Source organism: Alligator mississippiensis, chromosome 3, assembly GCF_030867095.1.
Source record: "Alligator mississippiensis isolate rAllMis1 chromosome 3, rAllMis1, whole genome shotgun sequence".
Lineage (NCBI taxonomy): Eukaryota > Metazoa > Chordata > Crocodylia > Alligatoridae > Alligator > Alligator mississippiensis.
Window position 1 is genome coordinate 38361247 of NC_081826.1, and position 21419 is coordinate 38382665.

At 46.7% G+C, this 21419-nt stretch overlaps 1 long non-coding RNA gene across 1 annotated transcript; it reads right to left on the reverse strand.

The window, feature by feature from the left end:
* Positions 1-4931: 4931 nt before the first annotated feature.
* Positions 4932-21139, reverse strand: LOC132249253 (uncharacterized). The gene is made up of 2 exons (XR_009460653.1): positions 21016-21139; positions 4932-7269 (listed from the first exon to the last, which is right to left on the reverse strand). It is a non-coding gene; the product is annotated as an uncharacterized LOC132249253 (long non-coding RNA).
* Positions 21140-21419: the final 280 nt, after the last annotated feature.

Sequence of the window (21419 nt, forward strand, 5' to 3'; positions counted from 1 at the left end):
TTCTCCACATCTGTCCTGTAGGGGGGAGGGCAACAACTGGACACAGTATTCCAGATGTGGCCTCACCAGTGCTGAACAGAGGGGAATAATAATTTCCCTGGAACTGCTGGCAACACTCCTACCAGTACAGTCCAGTATTCCATTAGCCTTCTTTTTTTTAAACAAAGAAGGGCACACTGTTGGCCCATATTCAGCTTATTGTCCACTGTAACCCTCAGGCCCTCTTCTACAAGCTGCTGCCCAGACAGTCAGCCCCCAGCCTGTACCGGTGCATGGGACTGTTCTGTTCTAAATACAGGACTTCACACTTGTCTTCGTTGAACCTCATGAGATTTCTTTTGGTCTAGTCCTCCAATTTGTTTAGGTCTCTCTGAATCCTAACCCTACCCTCCAGTGTATCTACCACTCCCCACAGCTTGGTGTCATCTACAGACTTGCTGAGGGTGCCCTCTATGTCATCTTCCAGGTCATTGATGAAGATAGTGAACAAAACCAGCCCTTGGGGCACTCAACTTGATACTGGCTGCCAACTACACATTGAGCCATTGACTACTGCCCTCTGAGCCTGATGATCAAGTCAGTTTTCTGTCCACCTTACAGTCCACTCATCCATCCCATACTTCCTTAGCTTGCCTAGGAGACTATCAAAAGCCTTGCTAAAATCAAGGTACAGTACATCCACTCCCTGCATCCACTTAGCCAGTCATCTCATCATAGAAGGCAATCAGGTTATTCAGGTATGACTTGCCCCTGGTGAACCCATACTGACTGTTCCTAACCAACTTCTTCTCCTCCAAGTGCTTAGAAACAAAATTACATACAAGACAGAGGTGGAACAGGCAGTTAGGGTGACCACCTTTTTAAAATGTAAAGGCAGGACACATGCCTGCCTGCCTTTCCCCTCCCCACCCCCCTACCGGCAGCAATCTAGGGTTACCATACATCTGGGTTTTTCTGGACATGTCCTCTTTTTTTGGCCCCTGTTCTTGTGTCTGGATGTTTTTTGTTTTTGGGGGTTTTTTGTTTGTTTGTTTTTTTGGGGGGTTTTTTAACAAGAGCAAATGCCTGGGGTTTTGCTCTTCTTCTGCTTTCCAAGGCTGGCTGCTTGGGGCTGGGAGCAGTGGGCAAGGTGACTGGCTGTTGGTGGTCATGTGCTTCCCACTCAGGCCCAGCAAGCCACTCCCAGGTAAACTGTGTGTGTGGGTACATGCGTGCATGCAGGAACTGCTTGGGCAGCAGGGCTGGGGGGGCAGGCTGTTGCAGGTTGGGAGTGAGGGGCACTGTCAGGGCTAGGAGGGGCAGGGGCTGCAGGTCGGGAGTAAGGGGCACCAGCAGCATTGTGGGGCAGGGGTCTGCGGGTCAGGAGTGAGGAGCATTGGCAGTGCTGGGGGGGCAGGGGGCTGTGGGTTAGGAGTGAGGGAGAGCTGGCAGGGCTGGGGGCTTAGGAGTGAGGGGCAGAGGCAGGATATGGGCATATCACTGGCCCCCCGCAATCATATGCCCCTCCCTCCTCTCCTCCCTGCTTCCTTTCACATATATCCTCTTTTGATACTAGAAATATGGTAACCCTAGAGCATGCCCAGAGCAGAAGAGGGGGCATGGATTCATCAATTGTAAGGGGCTGGAAGGTAACTCACAAGATTGTTGGATCCAGCCCCCCTGCACTAGGCAGGAAACTGGGGTCTGGTGACACCAGCAAGGTGACCATCTGATCTCTTCTTGAAGATTTCTAGGATAGGTGATTGCACCACCTCTGAAGGGAACCTATTCCACAGTCTGGAAGCCCTAACTGTGAAGAAGTTTTTCCTAGAGTTGCACCTGAAACGGTATTCCAGGAGTCTGTGGCCATTACTCCTGGTTTTCCCCAAGAGTGCCCTGGTGAACAGTTGTTTGCAAAGCCCTTGATGTATTCCCCTGATGTAGTGGTAAGCTGCTACCAAAGTCCCCTCTCAGCCTTCTCTTTTTCAGGCTGAAGAGTCCCAGGTCCCTCAGACTTTCCTCATATGGCTTGCCTTGCAAGTCTCTGTTCACATGGGTGGCTCTTCTCTGGACTCTCCCAAGCTTTTCCGCTTCCTTGCTGAAGTGTGGTGCAAAAAACTGTATGCAGTACTCCAGCTGCCTTTCCCTTGGGAGCCCCGCACTGGTCATGTACGCCCTGCTCATCTAGCAGCAGTGGGGGGCACAACTCCATGCTGCAGCCACCCTGGCCGTTGCTGGGCAGGCAGGGTGCACATTGCCATGGTGGTGCGGCACGCCCAGGAGAAGGGCAGCAGGGCGGGAAGCCCTGAGCCTGTAGCAGACAGCCTTCATCTATCCTGGCTCTGCACACACAGCTGGGGGGCACATGCCCCTCATACTCTCCTCCCTGTGGGGGGGAGGGTGCAGCAGCAGGTAGCTGCCCTCCCCCATGCCTCCTGGATGAGCTGCCCATGGCTCTGTCCCATTCCCCACCCCAGCTTCATGCCCCATGTGTGGCAGGCCAGTAGGGGGTGCTCTTGCACTGAGCCACCCACCTCACTGCGCCCAACCACCTTCCAGGCTCCAAGTGCCTTCCTAGGGGTGTCCCATGTCTGGCCGACCCCCTTCCTGGAGCACAGCCACTAGCCTGGGGGTAAAACCGCCACCATCCAGGGTCTGGACTGATCCTGACTCTGTGCCCCCTGTGAAACACAGGCCTAATAGTCCTTGAGAGTGCTTCCCTCAGTCTCAAGCAAATAGTGGTCTTGTTTAGTCAGCCGAACCAAGGGGACCCCAAGGCATAATCTAGACCCACTCCCAATAAGTCTCCCACACTTGGTACAAAAGAGAACTTTATTGGTTACAAGGAGTAGGTTTGGAATAGGGTACAGGGTTGAGCAATATCAGAGAAATCCCATAGAGGAAACTGGCATGGCTGGGTAGCCTTTGATCACGCATCTGAGTTGCTGCAAGCTATGTATCTAGTTAGATCTCAGGTAGCTTACTCGCAAGTATCATCCAGAGGCAGGTGGAGATTCCCTTTAGAGGCAGGCAGTTCATTGATCATGAGTTTCAAGAGCGAGCAAGTTTCAGATGGTCCAGCTTCCAAGTTTTCATCATGGCTACTATGCTTCCTCCTGGGTAGTCCTTAACTTATAGATCTTATGACCTCATTTACCTGGACCAATGGAGGTCAGCACCTGTTGGCTGCCAGCCAACCCATTTGAAATGCATCACTGGTTGCCAGGTAGACTGGCATTGCTTAGAACAATAGGGAGCCCAAGCCCCTCACCCACGTATGTGATGCCAGTAACTAGGCAGAGGGAGGAGGTTTCCCCCCTCCCTCAGGAATGTATCCAGCTCAGGTTACAACTCAGGGTTACCTAAAGAAATGAGAAGTGTGCCCTCTGCAGGGACCATGTTAACCAAATTGTCACATAGCAGAGTTTTTGGGGAGAGACAGAGGTGGAATTCTGCCATACCATGCACCTCCCTGACTGGGCAGTACCCTAAGCCCCAGTCCCTCTCTCACCATGGGGGCCTTGATCTGTCCCCCCCATTTCCCTTCCATGCCCCCATAGACTTACCTGCACGTTGCTGCTCTCCATAGTGCCCGGCTCTTTCCTGGCCATGTGCAAGTTTGAGGGCTCACAAGCATTGGTGACACGTAAGGGGGGCACACAGGTGTACGTGTACCCCCTGAGATTAGTGGTGCACCCCCTGAAAGAAGTGCCACTGATGCTGCCGTTGCTCCCTCACCCTGCTGCCAACACTGCTGGCAGTGTCTGTGGGCAGTCATCAATCGCCACTGGCCTCTGGCCACCGCCGATGCTGCTGGCAGCGTCTGCGGCTGCCTGTGCGAGCTCCACACTCACCACTGCCACTCCCCAGCTACCGCCACCTGCAGGCAGTCGCTGTGCCCCCCCCCCCAGCCTCCAGGGGCATGCATCGTTCATGCAGTCACACATGGGCGACTAGTGTCTCCCGAGTTTGGGGGGGGGAACCAGATCACCGACAGGGGAGGCAGTCCTCCAACGGCTGATCGCCAAGGGTCCCCTAGTGGCCAATCGCCGAGCCAGCTAGTGCTTCCAGGGGGTGCATGGTCGATCTCTACATGTTGCCAATGCAGTCACGTGTGCACGTGGTGCCCCTGTCCCACTTCCAGCAGCCTCAAGCCACCCCTTGCACACTGGAACACTGTCAGTCTCTAAGGGGAAACCCGGATCCCTGCACGATGCTGAGAATCCTGGAGTCATGCAGCTCAGGACCAGGACTTGATGAACCCATTCCAAGACTGTCCCACCCAATTAGGCAATGTGGTCACCCTACAGGCAGCTGCTGCAGCTCTGACTGGCCCTGAGGGACAGTCAGACCCACAGGAGCCTTCTGCCCCACCCCTTCCACTTCCCCTCTGCCCATCCCCTTCCCTACCCCTTTACTGTCAGATGCGCTCTGCTCTGGCTGGGGCCTCTCCACTAGTGGAGCGCATGGAAACACCTTCCCTGTATGACCAATCAGCAGTGGTGACACCGCTGCATGGCCAGGCAAAGGCTGAGCTTTCACATGCTATGCTCCAGGACTGAGCAGCCCAAGCAGCATCTGACAGTAAGGGGGCGGGGGGAAGAGGCAGAAACTGGAGGGCGCAGGGAGGGAAAGAGGCAGAGACTGGGAGAGTGGAGGGATGGGCAGAAGCTTTAGGAAGCTGGAAGCAGGTCATTGCAGTGGGGACAGGAAGGCTGGGGCAGGGAGGGAAAAAGTTGGCAGGGCAAGAGTACCACCTTACCCTCCCCTTCCCTCCAGCCACTGCTTTCCCTGCTGCAGCAGTGGGAGGGGGGGTTCAAGACAACACTTAAATAATTAGATTCTATACCTGGAAAATTTTATAAATTTTCAATAGATAGGATCTAATTACTGGGGCGTCTTCTGAGGTATAGGTTGTAGCTGTGTTGATTTAAGAACATAGGCAGACAAGGTTCTTTGGGTTAATCTGATATCTTTTATTAGACCGACTCAAATAGTTGGAAAAATTCTTCTTTGCAAGCTTTTGGGTATAAATACCATTCATCAGGGTGCAATTGGTGTGCCCTTCCTGGATAGAATGAATAGTAAAGAAGCCAGAGGCTGGTATGCATGCAAGAAAGCCAGTCAGCGAAGATGTAAATTGAGACAGGTTGGGGCAGGTGGGGGGGAAGGGGAATGAATGTAGCTGGTAAATAATGAAGAGGTACCTGAGCTTTTTTCTTATATTCAGAATTGTCTTATATTCGAGTAAATACAATAGTGACATTTATCATAATGTTTATGTCTGAAGACCATGCTTCTATACAGATCATTAATAATATTAGCAGCTGTGAGTGCAGTACGCCACTTCCGGAGAGAAGGGATCCATGGGAGGTCTAAGTCCGCACATGTTCCAACCTCCTTGGATTTGTACTTATTATCAGTGTGTACTGTAAGCTCTGTGTGCCTGTATGCGTTATATCTGTATGCCACCTAGCACAGCAGGGCTGCTGCCTGGTTGGACTGTGGGCTGCTGCAATATGAATATTCAGTAATAATAACCAGACACTTAAGTTATGTGACTGATTATAGTCTGAGCGATCCTCGGTTCTCTGATGAATTCAAGCTCTGGGACCACATTCACATTTGAAATGGAATCTGTACCTAGGTCTAAGTAGCCCACCAGTAGTAGTGGGCACTTTGGGAATGCTTTGAAATTGTTAATGCAGCTAAAAAGGTTTGGGGCTCACTGAAACAGCTGCTCGATGTATCAGGTATTCTACTGGGTCAGACACGACTGCTCTCTGACACTGCTGTGCACCACCCAGCAAGGATTCTGTATGCCTGGTACATCACATAATGAAGCAATTTTACCATATATATATATCATCTACCATTTGGTGCTGTCAGGCAGTTTGCAAAGTACTGTATCCTTTCTGCCTTGCTCTCTGCCATTTGTGACCAAACATCGGCTCTTCTATGTCAGAGCTGGGCAATAAGCAGCGTGCTTTCAAAATGTCCCTTTTAGTTTCTTTATGTTGGATGACACTGTTCTTTGCATTGTTTTTGTATTGTGAGTAATCTATTGTTTCCTCTTTTTGTCTCGCGCTTTCTTTTCTCTAGCCAGGTTTAAGTGCTCCAGCATGCCATAATTAAAAATTACTGTGCCTTTAAAGTTCTTAGCATAGCCTCACTTACTATGCCTTTTTTTTTTTTTAAGGTCATTGCCACTTATAAAATGGTCGACAGCTGGCTTCCTGTACAGGTTAATACTTTTCTGTCACTCAAAGATGGAGTCTGTTACAGGAAGAAGCTTGTATTTTATTGCAAAGGGAATCACAACATAGAACATTTTGCCTTTAAGAGGCTCATGGTACTGTTTAAAGTGAATAGGCAAAGCACTGGGGATACCACAGGTCTGTTTTTACCAAGTCCTTCCTTTGAATATAACCTGTCACTCTCTGGGCAGAATTTAACTCTCTGCCTGTGCCATTTCCCTTAATTCTGGTTTCAGGCCCATGTATGCAGCTTCTTGAAGTCTGGATCTTTTGTTTTGCTTCTCTGGCAGCTTTTCTGCAGGACAAAGCTGATGCTGTTCTTGATTCCTGGCCCTCTAGTGTGAAGACTGGGAAACACTGAGCACGTGCAACACAAAAGTCAGCACAGTGACGCCCTGGCCCTGGCCTGGCCCAACCCAGATTAAGCAATCATGAAACTGGAATGCATCCTTGATTGCACTAATAACTTCCTGCTAGTTGTCTTACTAACCTATTAAGTTTGCCTTAACAGGTAAAGCTGCATATGTATCAGCTCAGCAGAACATCAGTTTACAGTCCCAGTTAAGGTACCTCTGGAACCAAATGAGACTACAGCTGGTATAAAGTGACAGCGATTCCATTGAAGGCAACGGAGGTATGTGAGAGGAGAAGTAGATAAATTTGAGGGACTGTGAGAGGCAGGAATCCCTGGAAAAAGACACAGGAAGATGAAATGATTCACTGTGGCTACTAGTATAAAAGTAAGCCTGTCCTTAATGCCAAAGGAGTGGCAGCCCATGCAGCTCTTCCCCTGAAAAAGGGAGCATGATTGTTGAAAGCCTGGTGAAGTGCTGATAGGTTCAGACAAGGTTCTTTGGGTAGATGTGATATCTTTTATTAGTTGGACAACAGTTTCCAACTATTTCAACTAGAAATAGTTGGGGAAAATTGTTCTTTGCAAGCTTTCGGCACAAACACCTTTCTTCGGGCAAAGGGAGACGTCTGTTGTCGTTTTGTGTGCTCTCCTGGGTAGAATAGAAGCCAAAATGCAGGTCTGTGAAAATGCAAATGTGTAGCAGTGAGGATCAGAGGGGTGGAAGACAATAGGTGCGAGACAGGAGGGTTGCACTGCTCCCGGAGCAGCTACAGTGGCATGCAAAGCCCAGCATGCACTGGCAGCCGCCTCCACCCTGAGCACAGATTGGGGTGGGGGGGTACATGCCCTGTAGGCCTCCAGCGGGGTGCATACAGTGGCAGGAGCTCCCCTCCCGCCCCATGCCCCTGGACAAGCCACCCAGGCTCCAATTGTCCCACAACCCAGCCTGGCCAAGGCCCCATTCACTCCAGCCCCTGCCCATGTCTGTGCCCCGCTCCCTCCCGCACCTCAGGGGCCTCTATCTGCCCCCTCCCCCTGCCCCCCAGCCCTTTTGTCTCCCCCAGACTTACCTGCTGGGGTGGAGTGAGGCATGTGCACACATGCATTCAGCCCCCCCAAATAATTTTAATATAAAGGGGTACATGAGCTGAAACTTTGGGACAGAAGGGGTACACTTGTTAAAATAGGTTGAAAACCCCTGAGATAATCATTCAGGAGCTGAATCACTTAGACAACCCATTTACAAATGCTAGGGTGTTTAAGGTCCCTCCATCACTCATTTCATGGCAGCATCAGCAAGAGGTTGTGTCTTTGTGATTTTACATGACTGTATCATTGCAGCAGTTTCATGTGCGGATGTATGATCTGTTGTGATGCAATCCATGGGGCAGTTAACATAGGACATAATGGGTAGTTTGTCTGAGCTGCTAGGTGAGACCTTTTGAAAACAGGATCAGTTTAGATACCCTACTAAGGAATATGTTTATTTTAAAATATAGTAACATGTCTACTGCCACCTACAATAGCATCATCATCATAGCTACACTGCATGCCAGAGCCACTTGGACATTTCAGGACCAGGAAGCATGGTGCTAAAATACTTCTTTCCTGAAATTCATGCTCTTACAGCTTGAATTACGAGAGGAAATATCTTAACTGTCAGTAGTACAGGGCATATGACCCACTGTTCAAAAGTTCTGATTGTAGACAGGAGAGGGTTATGGGAGACTGACACCCCAGTCAGTATTTCACAAAAAATAGAGTAGATAGCACATACGCGGGCATGTTTCCCTGACAGCATTTTATAACAAGAATTGTGCTTTAGGGAAAAAGAAAACATTGCCATCTATATTTGAGTCACATTTATGAAGTAACCACAATCTCTCCTCCTCCTCTTGGAGGCAGAGGAAGCAATTCCTTCTCTTTCCCCATTTATCTTATTTTTCTACGTCCTTCCTGAGCTGTATTAAGGAAATGGAAATATAGTGTTTCATATGTTCAAGGAGCTCACTTACAAAATAGGCCTTAAAATGAGGAAGCATAAAGTGTTTTACTAATGGACAACAGGAATTTCTACTATCTATAGCTTTGAGCTTTGGAATCGTTTTTCTTCTTGGATCTGTTTCTTTTTTTTAAACAAATTAGTTTGAATTTGGCATTGGCACTGCCTGAGAGATTATCTACTATTGAAAAGCATATTTGAATTAAGTAGGCCAGCAAAAGCAAACAGCTTTATCAGCCTTGCACTCAGCTGGTTTAAAGAAACTGGCACTCCTTTTGAAAGCTACATGTCTCTTCCTTATCTCTGGGACACAGATCCTGGGCCTTTTAGCTTTCACAATAGTATTTCAGTATATGGTACAGCACCACAACAGTTTGGAAAGGGAAAACTTGAGAAGGGCAAGAGAGATCTTGCAATACCTGATCTCAGCAATGCAGCACTTGTGTCAGGTCAGAACACTATTTTCTAAATCAAGGATTACCTGTGGTTTTTCAACAATGATTTAGAAAATTGAACTACAAATCCAGGATTAGCACATTTTTAAAAAGTATTTCCCCAATCAAATTACATGGCAGAGTCTGATCTATATTTATCGTTTTCAAGGATTAAATGCTATTTAGCAAGCTTCACCAGATAATTATTAATATATTAACATTTGAAACTCCATTTCCCATGGGCCAGGGGAAAAGGATCTGTTACACTGTTAACCTATTTTATTAATTTCATTACTTCCACTGCAATCTAGAAGAAGAAATAAATACCAGATGATAACATTTTTTGCTACAAAGGGTAATCTTGTATCTATTTGAAACCAACCATTCTACCGGTTCAGCTTTGTTTACAGAGACATATGATTTTTATTAAACTTTGTGTAAGGATTCTGGGCTGAATGTAGAAGAAGAAATCTGTAAAGACTGTGAAATAGTTAACCAACTACTACTGGTTAATATACTGGGCAAACTTTGCTTTTGTTCTCCTGTATAATAGTGTCAGGATCTATAATGAGAATATTATCACTCCATCTCATCTCCTAATTCTTCCCTTTGTGTTCATTTTGTCCAGGTTGGCAAAGGCAGCCATAAATTACATCTCCCTGAACCTGGCTTCAAAAGGAGACCTACTTTTGAGGGTAAGTCTCCTATTTTGCAAGGCAACCATCTTCCCTCACAACTTCTGCTCTACAGGAGAAAGTTTCAGCTGCAGTCAGGTGTCATTAGCATCTACAATGAGAAGGGAATCTAAAGAACATGGCTATTTCCTTTCCCCATAGTCTCCTTCATGGAAGGTGGTCACAGCCTGTGCATGTGGTAGCAAACCTCTACCAGGCAGGTGATCAATCATATAGAAGTCAAAGAGTATCACAGCCAAAATGAACCCCCAAGAGATGTGAGCTTAGTAAAGGTCAACATTCACTTTCCCACTGAGATTCTTTGCTGGGTCTACACTATACAGGAAAAGACCTCGCATCCAAAATTACCTAGCAGGGACTTCGGATTATAACGCACTTTGGCCTTGATTTAGTAACATACTTAAGCATGTCCCTAGTTCCAAACATGTGAACCATTCTATCAATTCAGCTGGGCCACTTGTGTGCCTAATGTTATATATAGGCTTAAGTACTATGCTAAACTGGGCCTTTCATGAATAAATACTCCTTCTCAATCCACTTACCTCTCATCTCCTCCTAGTCCAGCTAGTACAATCCATATAGACCCAGTGAGCAACATCCTTGTGAAAGAAAATTAAGGAAATCCCCTATGTCTAGGTATGGGGGGAGGGGAGAAGGGCTGTTGAGAGGGAATTGTAGTAACCTTGAATTTAAATGAGAGAAAAGTAAAAGGGTGCCTGTACATGAGCCTGGTGGCTGCTCCAATGCGCTGTAATTACAGCACCTCAGAGCAGACTCAATTAATCGAGTCTGCTGGAGTGTGGTAATTACCTTGCTCCAGCTAGCCTCTGTATCTCATGTATCAGCGTCCCCACACTTCAAAATGGCAGCAACAATACTGATACATGACATACTCTGGGTGCTTTAATTAAAGCATCCTCCCACCCAGTCTTGGAACAGGTATAAAAACAGCCATAAATGTTTAAAGGAAAAAAATCCCACAGGGCAGGTCAACCATAGGAAGGGAGGCAAGGTTTTCACAATGAGATGGCTAACTCAAGTTTAGGTCTCTCTCAATGCCAGTGGAGAATGAGGCACAAGATAAAATTATCTGTATATAGCCAGTCAAGGAAAACCCCTAAACTCCCCCATACCATTACCTTGACCAGCTACACTGAGGTGAAACTAACCTGTCTTAGGTATCAGAAGATTTTACAGTGGCTAAATCATTTAAAAACACACACTTTTCCTAGTAAAGATATTGTCTACAAGGAGACAGAACCCTTGTCTCAAATGTATTCATAGTTATTAGAATTTCATGGTTAAGTTTTTCATTCCACAACAAAGCCAAAAGTATGGCAATAAACTCTTAAAGTTCTCCAGGTACCCTTTATTTTTCCCCAGTATTGATAACAGCTAGAGTTTAGATGCTACTGGGGCCACAAAATCAAATGCTGGGCCAGTTCATCAAGGGTTCTCAGACTGAGAACATAGTTTACAAGACTAAGCTATTTTTAATCCTTTAAGTGACTGCATAAGATATCTACTAAATCTGCAGTTACACTGCAACTTGACAGGACTCCTGGCTTCTGTGCAAATCAAACTTCATCTATCAACAATCAATATATAGAGAAGAAATTAGAAGCATTGTTTCTTCACATTCATGGGGGAAGGAAATAGGAGAATTCTCTACGCCCTCTGGCTTTTTTCTTTCCTGACCAAAATCGCCTGGATCTTAATCAGGCTTCAACTGACTTGCCTGAGGGTATTAAATGACACCTTTTCTATTTGAATCAGCTGGAACAAAAAATTAGTGAACTTTCCAGAGATAATTAAATCAAGTCTGACTGCCCAGGAAGCAAGCTCCTTTTCTCCAAAATAAATCACCTGGGACTTCCTTGTCACTACGATAGTGTAGTCTGGTTTCAAAGGTACTCAAGAATCAATCTGTAGGAGAAGTTTGCCTAAAACCAGGAGATCACTGCAGCTCTCTTGGAGAGGAACTCTAGAGACTGATGTAATATAACAAAACTGATTACAGGTAATTTTTAAATCATCTTTATCTTACCTCTAAATCAGCACCTACTTAGATTAACTTTTACCAAGTTAAGACTAACTCAACCTTTCTGATCTTGTGCTATTTTGATGCAACTCTTCCTGCTTCCAGTAAATTTTGCTTAATAAGAATCATTAAGTCAGATTGTATGTTGTGTGAGACACTTGGTCTGTTCAAAGATCAAAATAAGTTTTTTGACTACTCCATGAGTCAAAGAGAATTTGAAGAACAATTTGTTATACACTAATTGCTAAAGGTGTATCAGTTTTCTACTATAAATGCTGCTGGATTAACAAATTATAACAAACCTGTTTACAGGGACTAATCTGTTAGACACCAAATCCTAAATTGCTCAAGGTACTTGATAAGAACCAAGGATAACATGGGGTGGGAAATCATGAGTTTAATAGAAGATATGCATGCATAATGCCAGCATGCTGTATCCAACTTCGGGACAATAGCTGAGATCCAAACTCGTTAGCAATTTAAAAATGTGTGTGTTCACTATTGTGCTATGCATTTATTTAGCTTTCACTCTAGTAGTATCTGAACAACTCATAAAAGTGTGTGTATGTATTAGGCCTCCTGAGAAGGAAGGAATAGTTTGTCTTCCAGGAAGCGTAAAAAGATGCAGACTTCAAGGCTCAGCTCCAGAAAAGAAGGCATAAGCAGCTGAAGTAGAACACGAGCACCTCAGTGTACATAGGTCTACAACTGCTCTCCTGAAAGCTCCCGCTTGACCTGGTAAGTATTCTCCAAGCCCACTGAATGCTTGCTGTTAGAATTAAGCTTCCTACAAAATGGAGTTGTGGCCACCACTTGCTGTTAAAGCACAACCAAAGGAGGAAGAGGTGATTAGCGGTTAGTACACTTGTCTAACATGCCCTATTTGAACATGAGCCAGGTTATATATCAGCCAAGATGCTGCTCTGACACTGTAATTATAGCACATCACAGAAGACTCAGTTAATCAAGTCTGCTGGAGTGTGGTAATTACCATGCTGCAGCTAGCCTCCACGTCTCATGTATCAGCATCCCTGCACTCCAAAATGGTGGCAGGGGTGCTTTATCTAGAGCTCATTCAATGAGCTTTAGATAAACCACCCCCACTGCTATTTTAAAGCATGGGGACGTTGATACACGAGATGCTCCAGGCACTTCAATTAGAGTGACTTTCAGAGCTGCTCTAATTAAAGCAGCCTGCCGTCCCTTGGAGCACCCCTCAGGTTTAATTTCCTCCTCTAACTGAGAGGTTTTAAATCTCTCTCTCTCTCTCTTATCCCAGAAGAGTACCATAAATACTGAGAATGTAAGCTTGGCTTCTGAGGTAGGGATAGGGGAAAGGATAAGGGGGTAAGTTCTGCCCTCCTGTTGAAATCATTCTACTGTGCAGCAAAATGCAAAATTCATGGGGTCAGAGAGGGAACATAAGGGAACCTGTCACTGAACCTTAGTGCAGAGTTTGGCTACAGTCCAGAGAGGCACTTTATCTGCCCTGTGCAACCAAGGAGCTTCTGCAGTATTTTGGCAGTGGAGGGCTTCTTCCAGGCAGCGGGGAAAAGTAGCACCACTATGAGATGTGTGGTGGGGCAGTGGTTGTGGTTCCAGCTCAAGAGGCAGTGCAGGCTGGGTTGGTAGTGGCTCAAACTCAGACCTAAGCTCTGTTAATGTGCCACCCCTGCTGCAACCTGGCCTAGGGGCACTTGCTTTGGAGTGGAGAGGAGTCCTGGAGTCTGGCCCCTGCTTCAGCTACCCAATAGCTATTTAGTGTACAATACAGAAACAGTATTGGCAGCTGCCCTCTAAGGCAAATGCCATAACTGAAAGCCTACAGAGTCAGGCTAACTCTTTTATCTTCTTTCTGGCTCCACAAATCTTGAATTCTTTATTGATGAGTGAAACAATTTTAGCAGGCAAGTGCTCCTGCTCCAGAACTGCTAACAGTCTCATGGTTAGGAAGTTGGGACATGTTGGTTGGAATCCTTTCAGAAAGAATTGAAACTACATCTCCTACTTCCTGAACAAGTGCTTTACTCACTAAGCCATTGCATAAGGAGGACCTCCTCCTCTGTGTGTATCTTAAGAGATAAAAGGAAGGATGTAGGCACTGACCTTCAGTAGGATTCTGAGCTGTGGATCCACAGTAGGTGGAGTTGCTTGCCTGTACTTGTGTGAAGCACCCAGACAGGGCTAACAGTTGAGATTAAACTCCCTCCTCAGGATTTCCTTGTGGCTATAGGCAGCTCTTTATTCTGCTTGCTGGTTGTTTTGGAATCCAGTCCAAAACAGTGAACTCTTTTCCCAATCCCAATTTGTAGGCATCTGAGTCTTTTACTGGATCTAGGCCTTCAGTTACTTGTCCAAAGTTATACAGCAAGCCTACATCAGTCCCTAATAATGAGAACCTGAGCTCAGGTCAGTCATGTAACTGCGGGACCATCGGCTTGTGCTCTAAGGACTGTCCTAGATGACATCTTGCAAAACAAACTTTAAAGGAATTTGGGACAATTAGTGAAAGGAACACCAGAGCAGGGCTGAAATTGCTTGGTTGACCTTAACTTCATAGTTCTGCATTTCCTAAATTATGGCTGTTCCTTTTAAAAAGGGAAGTTCAATTTCTAGCTCCAGCATTTTGTGGTTATGTTTGAAACTATGTTAAGGGTTTCCTAATGCATTCTGTTTTAAGTTTTCAGCAAAAATAATTCAGTTGTTTAAGTGAACAAAGTAAGGGGAACACTGTTCTGCTGGAGGGAGGGAAGAATCTTACCACTGTTTAATTGTAAGGCTCCCACACCTATATGCTTGGAGACTTGCCTGAAGCCAGACAGGTGACTTTTTACCACCTCTGTTAAAATTCACTGAACTGTAAATTCACTGAACTGTAAATCTCTGAAAATGACTGCTAGCGCATTTTCCTTAGAGACTGGCAACCACTTTCACCTCTGCCAAGCAGAATGCAATTTCTTCTCCTAACTGCCAAGCCAGTGAAACTGTGAGCTGGGAAAAGCCTTTCTGAGCAATCGGTATGCCCTTGCTATGCCCAGACAGAATAGAAGAGAAGAGCAATATAACTTGAAAGCAGAAGGATGAGGAATAAGGACAGAAGTAGAGTGGGAGGTGAGCAGGGGGACAGAGACAAGAATGCAAAGATTAATCTTGTCCAGCAACCTGTCTCTGGCAGCAGCAAGGAATGGATGCTTTAGAGCAGTGGTGCTCTCAACCTTCTTTCCTGGTGGGCTCGATAGACAGTGCCAAGTTGCTCAGCAGGCCAGATCCAGCCCATGACCCCAATCTGGTGCCTGGGGTGGGTTTATTGGGGTCCCATCCAGTTGCACAGAGTGGGGCGGGGGAGGGCAGCTGGGCCCCAATTCAGGGAGGGAAGGAGGCATGGCCCAGCCTCTGTGGGGGATGGGAGGGTAGGCAAGGTCCAGCTTTAACCCAGCTGCTGGTGGGAGGGAGGGCCCCAATTCACCTGTGTGGAGAAGGGGCCTGGCCTGGTCCCATATGGCTGTGCAGGAAGAGGGGAATTTGGCAGCAGGGGAGGGCGGTTGTACAGTATTACTGACCACTGCTCCCCTGCTGCCAGATTTCCTGACCTGTGGTGAGCCCTGCAGGCTAGATGCTATGACTGCAGTCTGCATTTGGCCCATGGGTCAGAAGTTGAGCACCCTTGCTTTAGAGCAGTGGTCTTCAACCTCCTTATGACTATGACATCTCTGTCCATAACTTTTTTCTGAATTTAGAGACAGGCCATTAAAAAAGGGAGTGAAACTAACTTTTGCAGTACAGAAAAACAACAGAGCAATTCTCAAGTTGCAGTGAACTGGAAAAGACCACAACAGTTTACAAAGCTTTTGAAACAATGGATTTCTATTTGAAATCTCTTAATTCATCTTGTGAATCATGTATAGGTATTTGCATGCTTAACAGTGCTTATATTGTGGCAACCTGGGGCACCCTTAAGGCTCTTGTGCCACCTTAGGGCACTGTGACACCATGATTGAGAGTGACCACTTTAGAGCAGGGGTGCTCAACTTCTGACCCATGCACCAGATCTAGCCCCTAAGGTTATGTCATCCAGCCTGTAGAGCACCCCTGAACCTCGGGGGAGCTTGGTGAGTTGTGACCCTGCGTATTGGATTGGGTACACCTAGTGGCACAAGGCCCAATCTCAGTGGGCGGGCCAGCACCCTGCACCATTCATCTGGTTTGTGGGGCCAAAACCTTGAGCACCACTGCCTTGGAGAAAATAATAGGGTCAGGCAGGGGAAAGGTGACAAGCTAGAGAACAGGGTAAAAGGGGCATCAGCAAATATCTGTGAAACCCACTGACAAAACGCATGTTTCCTCCTACTGCTGCCCAATAAAGAATGGCAGCCTACAGTTAGTCTGGACCATGGATATAAAGCAAGGGTGTCAAAGATCTGGGTTACAGAGCCCTACCATCTGGCCCACAGTACTGCCTGTAGGTCTTAGACTGGACCAGACCATGCACTGCATGCAGTGCCCATGCTGAGCCAGCCCTATATGCTGGATCCCACAGGCTGGACCCAACATACAGAGTTAGGATCCAAACTAGCCCTGTGTGCTGGGCCCAGCATGAAGCACTAGTCCAGCATATTGCATATGCAACACATGGGGAGGGAGCTGGACCATACTGCATGCACATCTGCACACTGAACATGTGCTGGTTCTGGCATGCAGGCCTGGTCTGTAGGCCTGATCTAGTCCTGTGCCCTTCCTACAGCCTGTTGGTCTGCATGAGTTTGATAACCCTGATCTAAAGGTTCCCACTGTACTGATGAGGGGTTAAAATAGTTCTGCATGCCTAAATGCTTTTTATTCTCGTTACAGGGGTGTAGGTTTGTAGCCGTGTTGGTCTAAGGACATAAGCAAACAAGGTTTCTTCAGATGAATCTGATATCTTTTATTAGACCAACTTAAGACCAGGCCTAGGGTCAGTGAAAATCTAGTCACGGAACTTCTGGAGGGACTGGACTTATTTAAATCAGCTGGTCCTGACAATCTCCACCCCAGAGTGCTGAGCGAATTAGCAGAGGTCATTGCGGGACCCCTGGCACGGCTTTACGAGCACTCATGGTGCTCTGGCGTGGTGCCAGAGGACTGGAAAAGGGCCAATGTGGTTACCATTTTCAAAAAAGGGAGGAAGGAGGACCCAGGAAACTATAGGCCTGTTAGTCTTGCCTCGATCCTAGGTAAGCTTTTTGAGAGAGTTATCCTGGAGCATGTCTGCAAGGAGCCAGCAGGGGAGATTATGCTTAGGGGCAACCAACATGGGTTCATTAGAGGCAGGTCCTGTCAGACCAACCTGGTGGCCTTCTTTGACCAGGTCACAAAATCCTTAGACACAGGGGTAGCAGTGGACATAGCCTTTCTGGACTTCAGAAAGGCCTTCAACACTGTCTCTCACCCCATTCTCATTAAAAAAAACTAGGGGACTGTGGCGTCAACACCTACACAGTCAAATGGGTCACTAGCTGGCCGGAGGGCCGCACCCAGAGAGTGGTGCGGTCATTTTCGACCTGGAGGGATGTGGCAGTGGGATCCCCCAGGGCTCAGTCCTCGGACCCACGCTGTTCAACATCTTCATCAGTGGCTTGGACGAGGGGGTAAAGAGCACCCTGTTCAAATTTGCTGACAACACTAAGATGTGGGGGGAAGTGGGCACGCTAGAAGGGAGGAATAGGCTGCAATCGGACCTAGACAGGTTACAAGGGTGGGCAGATGAGAACAGGATGGGTTTCAACACTGACAAGTGCAAAGTGCTACACTTGGGGAGGAAGATCCAGCAGCATACCTACAGGCTGGGGAACTCCCTTCTTGTCAGTGCAGAGGCAGAAAAGGGTCTTGGAATCATTATTAATGCCAAAATGAACATGGGCTGACAGTGTGGGGACGCGGTCAGGAAGGCCAACCACACCTTGTCATGCATCCACAGATGCATCTTGAGCAGGTCCAAGGAGGTGATCCTCCCTCTCTGCGCGACACTGGTCAGGCCGCAGTTGGAGTACTGCGTCCAGTTCTGGGCACCGCACTTCAGGAGGGATGTGGACAGCAGTGAGAGGGTCCAGAGGAGGGCCACCCGCATAATCAGGGGGCAGCAGGGCAGGCCCTACAAGGAGAGGCTATGGGACCTGAACCTGTTCAGCCTCCACAAGAAAAGGCTGAGGGGGGGATCTAGTGGCCTGTTACAAACTAGTCAGAGGGGACCAGCAGGCATTGGGGGAGTCCCTGTTCCCCCGAGCACTACCAGGAGTGACTAGAAATAACGGTCACAAGCTGGCAGAAGGTAGATTCAGGCTAGACGTCAGGAGGCGCTACTTCACAGTCAGGGCACCTAGGACCTGGAATCAACTTCCAAGCGAAGTGGTGTTGGCTCCTACCCTGGGGGTTTTTAAGAGGAGTCTAGACGAACACCTTGCTGGGGTCATTTGACCCCAGTACTTTTTCCTGCCATGGATCATCACTTGATGATCTGCTCAGGTCCTTTCCAACTCTACCAACTATGAAATAGTTGGGGGAAAAAAAATTTTAAGCAAACTTTCAGGTTTAAAAACCCTTCATCAGGCTGAGCAAGTTTCTGTAGAACTTCTGTAGAAGCTTCCTCAGCCTGACAAAGGGTTTTTAAATCTGAAAGCTTGCTTAAAATTTTTTTTTCCAACTATTTAACTTGGTCTAATAAAAATTTTCAGATTCACCCAAAGAACCCTGTCTGCCTTTTATTCTTGTTTGCTTTTTTAAAAACCTAGAAAATTTTCAATTTTATTTATTTTTGGTATTTGTAGAGGGACTTCTATAAAAACCAGGGCTCTTAAACAACAACTCCTTTCACTATACAACCACAACTAATTTCTAAGGCAACATCCATATCTCAGGATGCAGGGGTGTCCAGGGAGAAAAGTGCATGCCTGTTGACTTTAATACATTAAAGGCAACATTAAACCTAGAATTTCCAATGTTAAGCACTGAAAATTCATTCAAGTGTGTGTGGGAGGAGTGTAGGTTATAGCTGTGTTGGTCTAAGGTGGGAAGAGTATGCACATGTGTGCACTGAATGCCTTGAGATGACAAGATCCCCTTTTAATTTGGCTATCAAAGAATTAAAAGTAGCAAAATTCAATGTAAAGTAAATTTTAAAAGAAAGCATGTACCTGTGTGTGTTTTCTCTGTATAGCAGCTGACAATCTTGCTTGTTCTAAATCCATGTTTATTGTATTTATTATGTTTGTTGTATTTCTCTACTTTTGTTAAAATAGTACTAATGATGTCTTGATATAATTAACTTAACATGCAATAAAATAGGCTGGCACAGCTAAGTCTTTTGGACACCCAGTTGACTGGTTAAGACTTAATGAAAGACAGCCGTTAATATAGTAAAAGATTATGGACATGCACCACATTTTTGGTATCTTCATAATAGATCTAGCATCTCCTTCCTCATACCCTGACATATCAGTTCTTTTGGTGGATTTGGGGAATTATTGTCCTAGTATCATATTTGTGTGCAACGGCAAAGTAACACACACAAAATCACTTGTATAGCTCTAGTCAGGGCCTGAAATGAAAAATACTGGTAAAAGGAAATGGAAATGAGGTTTCACAATCCAGACCCTTTCTGTCTTCCCCAGAAACTAATATAAAAATTCTTAAAATAAAAACTCTAGTAAAGATAAGGTTAACCAGGTTATAGCCATATTGGTCTAGAGGAAAAAGCAATTGGGACTGGTGGCAGAGGTGATATGTTTTATTAGACCAATTAGATTTTTGAAAAAGTTTGCAAAGATTTTTGCAAACTTTAGGGCGCAAACACCTTTCATCAGGTATTGGAGAAAAGATTGTAAAAGTTCTCCGTAGTAAAGATAACAAATAGATGGTAAAACTACTATGAAGTAAATAGTTCCTAGCCTAAGATTGTGTGTGGGGGGGGTTTATATCATCACATTTAATGTTAAGACACACATTTTCTTGAAAATGAATTTGGTAACGTTATTTAATTCCTTTGTACAGTTTAAAACATCCAAGGGAAAATCTAGGGGTTGCCTCTTTATTTAAAAACCCTCCATTTTAGGACCTAGGTTAATAGATCTAGTCATACTGTCAGAGCTAGTACTGAAGATGATTGTGGAAAGATCAGTTGCATCTCTTTCCCCTCCCATGAGTTAGTTCTGATCCTGCTGCTGGCTTGTCATGGTCTCTTTAGGGAGGCATTTCTCACCCAAAAAAATAGCCAGATAATGGCACAAGTCTTCAGTATCCATTTCAGAAACAGAGGATATTATGAACATGGCAATTTTATGGGAGACTTGGACATGTACCAATCAACAATTAAAACTTGCATTTGAAATTTCATCTAGCAGCTGAATGTGCTACAAGCATATGGAGCAAGTGGAGCAGAAACTGATGCTGTATCTATACCAGAAAAGGTCTGCGGTACATCAGCAAACAGTGCAGATGCAGCTTAAACCTAGTAAGCTATATCACTTGATCTCTTTTACTCAGGGAGCTGGAACTAGCAAATTAAACTGTACATAGAGGTTTCTTCCTATATAACTGCTTCAGCCCTAGGTCTCTCCCCTGCATAATGTCAAAAGCATTTTTTTCTCTTCTACAATGCTCCTGAGAATAGCTGTGTTGGTAAAATGTCTTGAGTGTAAGCCTGGCTTGAATGTTATCATTTGTCAGCATCCTTTAATAGAAAATGGAGACGCCGAGTACTGTGAAAGTAAACCCACAAAGGAAACGACTTCTTAAGCAATAAACCAAATTTTTAGAGAATGAAGCAAGTGCTGTGAACGTGAGGACTGATGACGTATCTACCGTAACTATCAAAATGCCTGGAAAAACCAAACCACTTTATATTGAACAGACTTGAGGGAGGCACGCTGGGCTGGGATAACAAAACCATCTAGTACTCATCTTTCTGCCCGCAAATGGAGACGAAGTAGCCTGCTAGCGCTAGGGGGTCCTGACTTCACTCTCACGATTACAGCTGTGGTCGAGTGAGGCCCTGGCAGCACCAGGCGAGTCGCGCTATAAAGGGCACGCGCGCTCATCGAGCGCACTGGGAGAGGAAGACGTTCTACGTCAAGCGCCTGCGCCCTGACAAGCCTCGGGATTCTCCCCTTCTGTCAGGCGTCGGAGCCCGCGGTGCGGCGCACGCCCAATAAGGCATCTTCCGGCCGTTGCCTGTCAGCAGCGCCCTCCGCCCCGCCCCGCCCCTCTCCTCTCCTCCCCTACCTCGCATGCGCTCTCCGACACCGACTGGTGCACGCGCTCTCCGTCCCTTCGGGAAGCGGGCGGGCCGTTGGGCGGCGCATGCGCCACGCGCTCTTGACGCAACTCCCCTGCGCGTGCGCTGAGTCCGTCAGCTCCTCCGCTTCGCACGTGGCCTGTCACCCGCTCTTGCGCGGCGCATGCGCAACTGCTCACTTCCCCCTGCCCCCCCCCCCCAACAGATCTCGGCACACGCCTCCTTCCTGTGACCAGGCCCTTCCTGGCGCGCATGCACCCTTGCCCTCCTTCCCTCTCCCCCTCTCAACGAGCTCTGACGCCGTACGCACCTCCCTCCCACTCTCCGCGCCTGCGCGGTACGCGCTGTCGGTGCGTGGCGTGTGGTGCGGTGGGGGCGGGTGGGGGCGGGG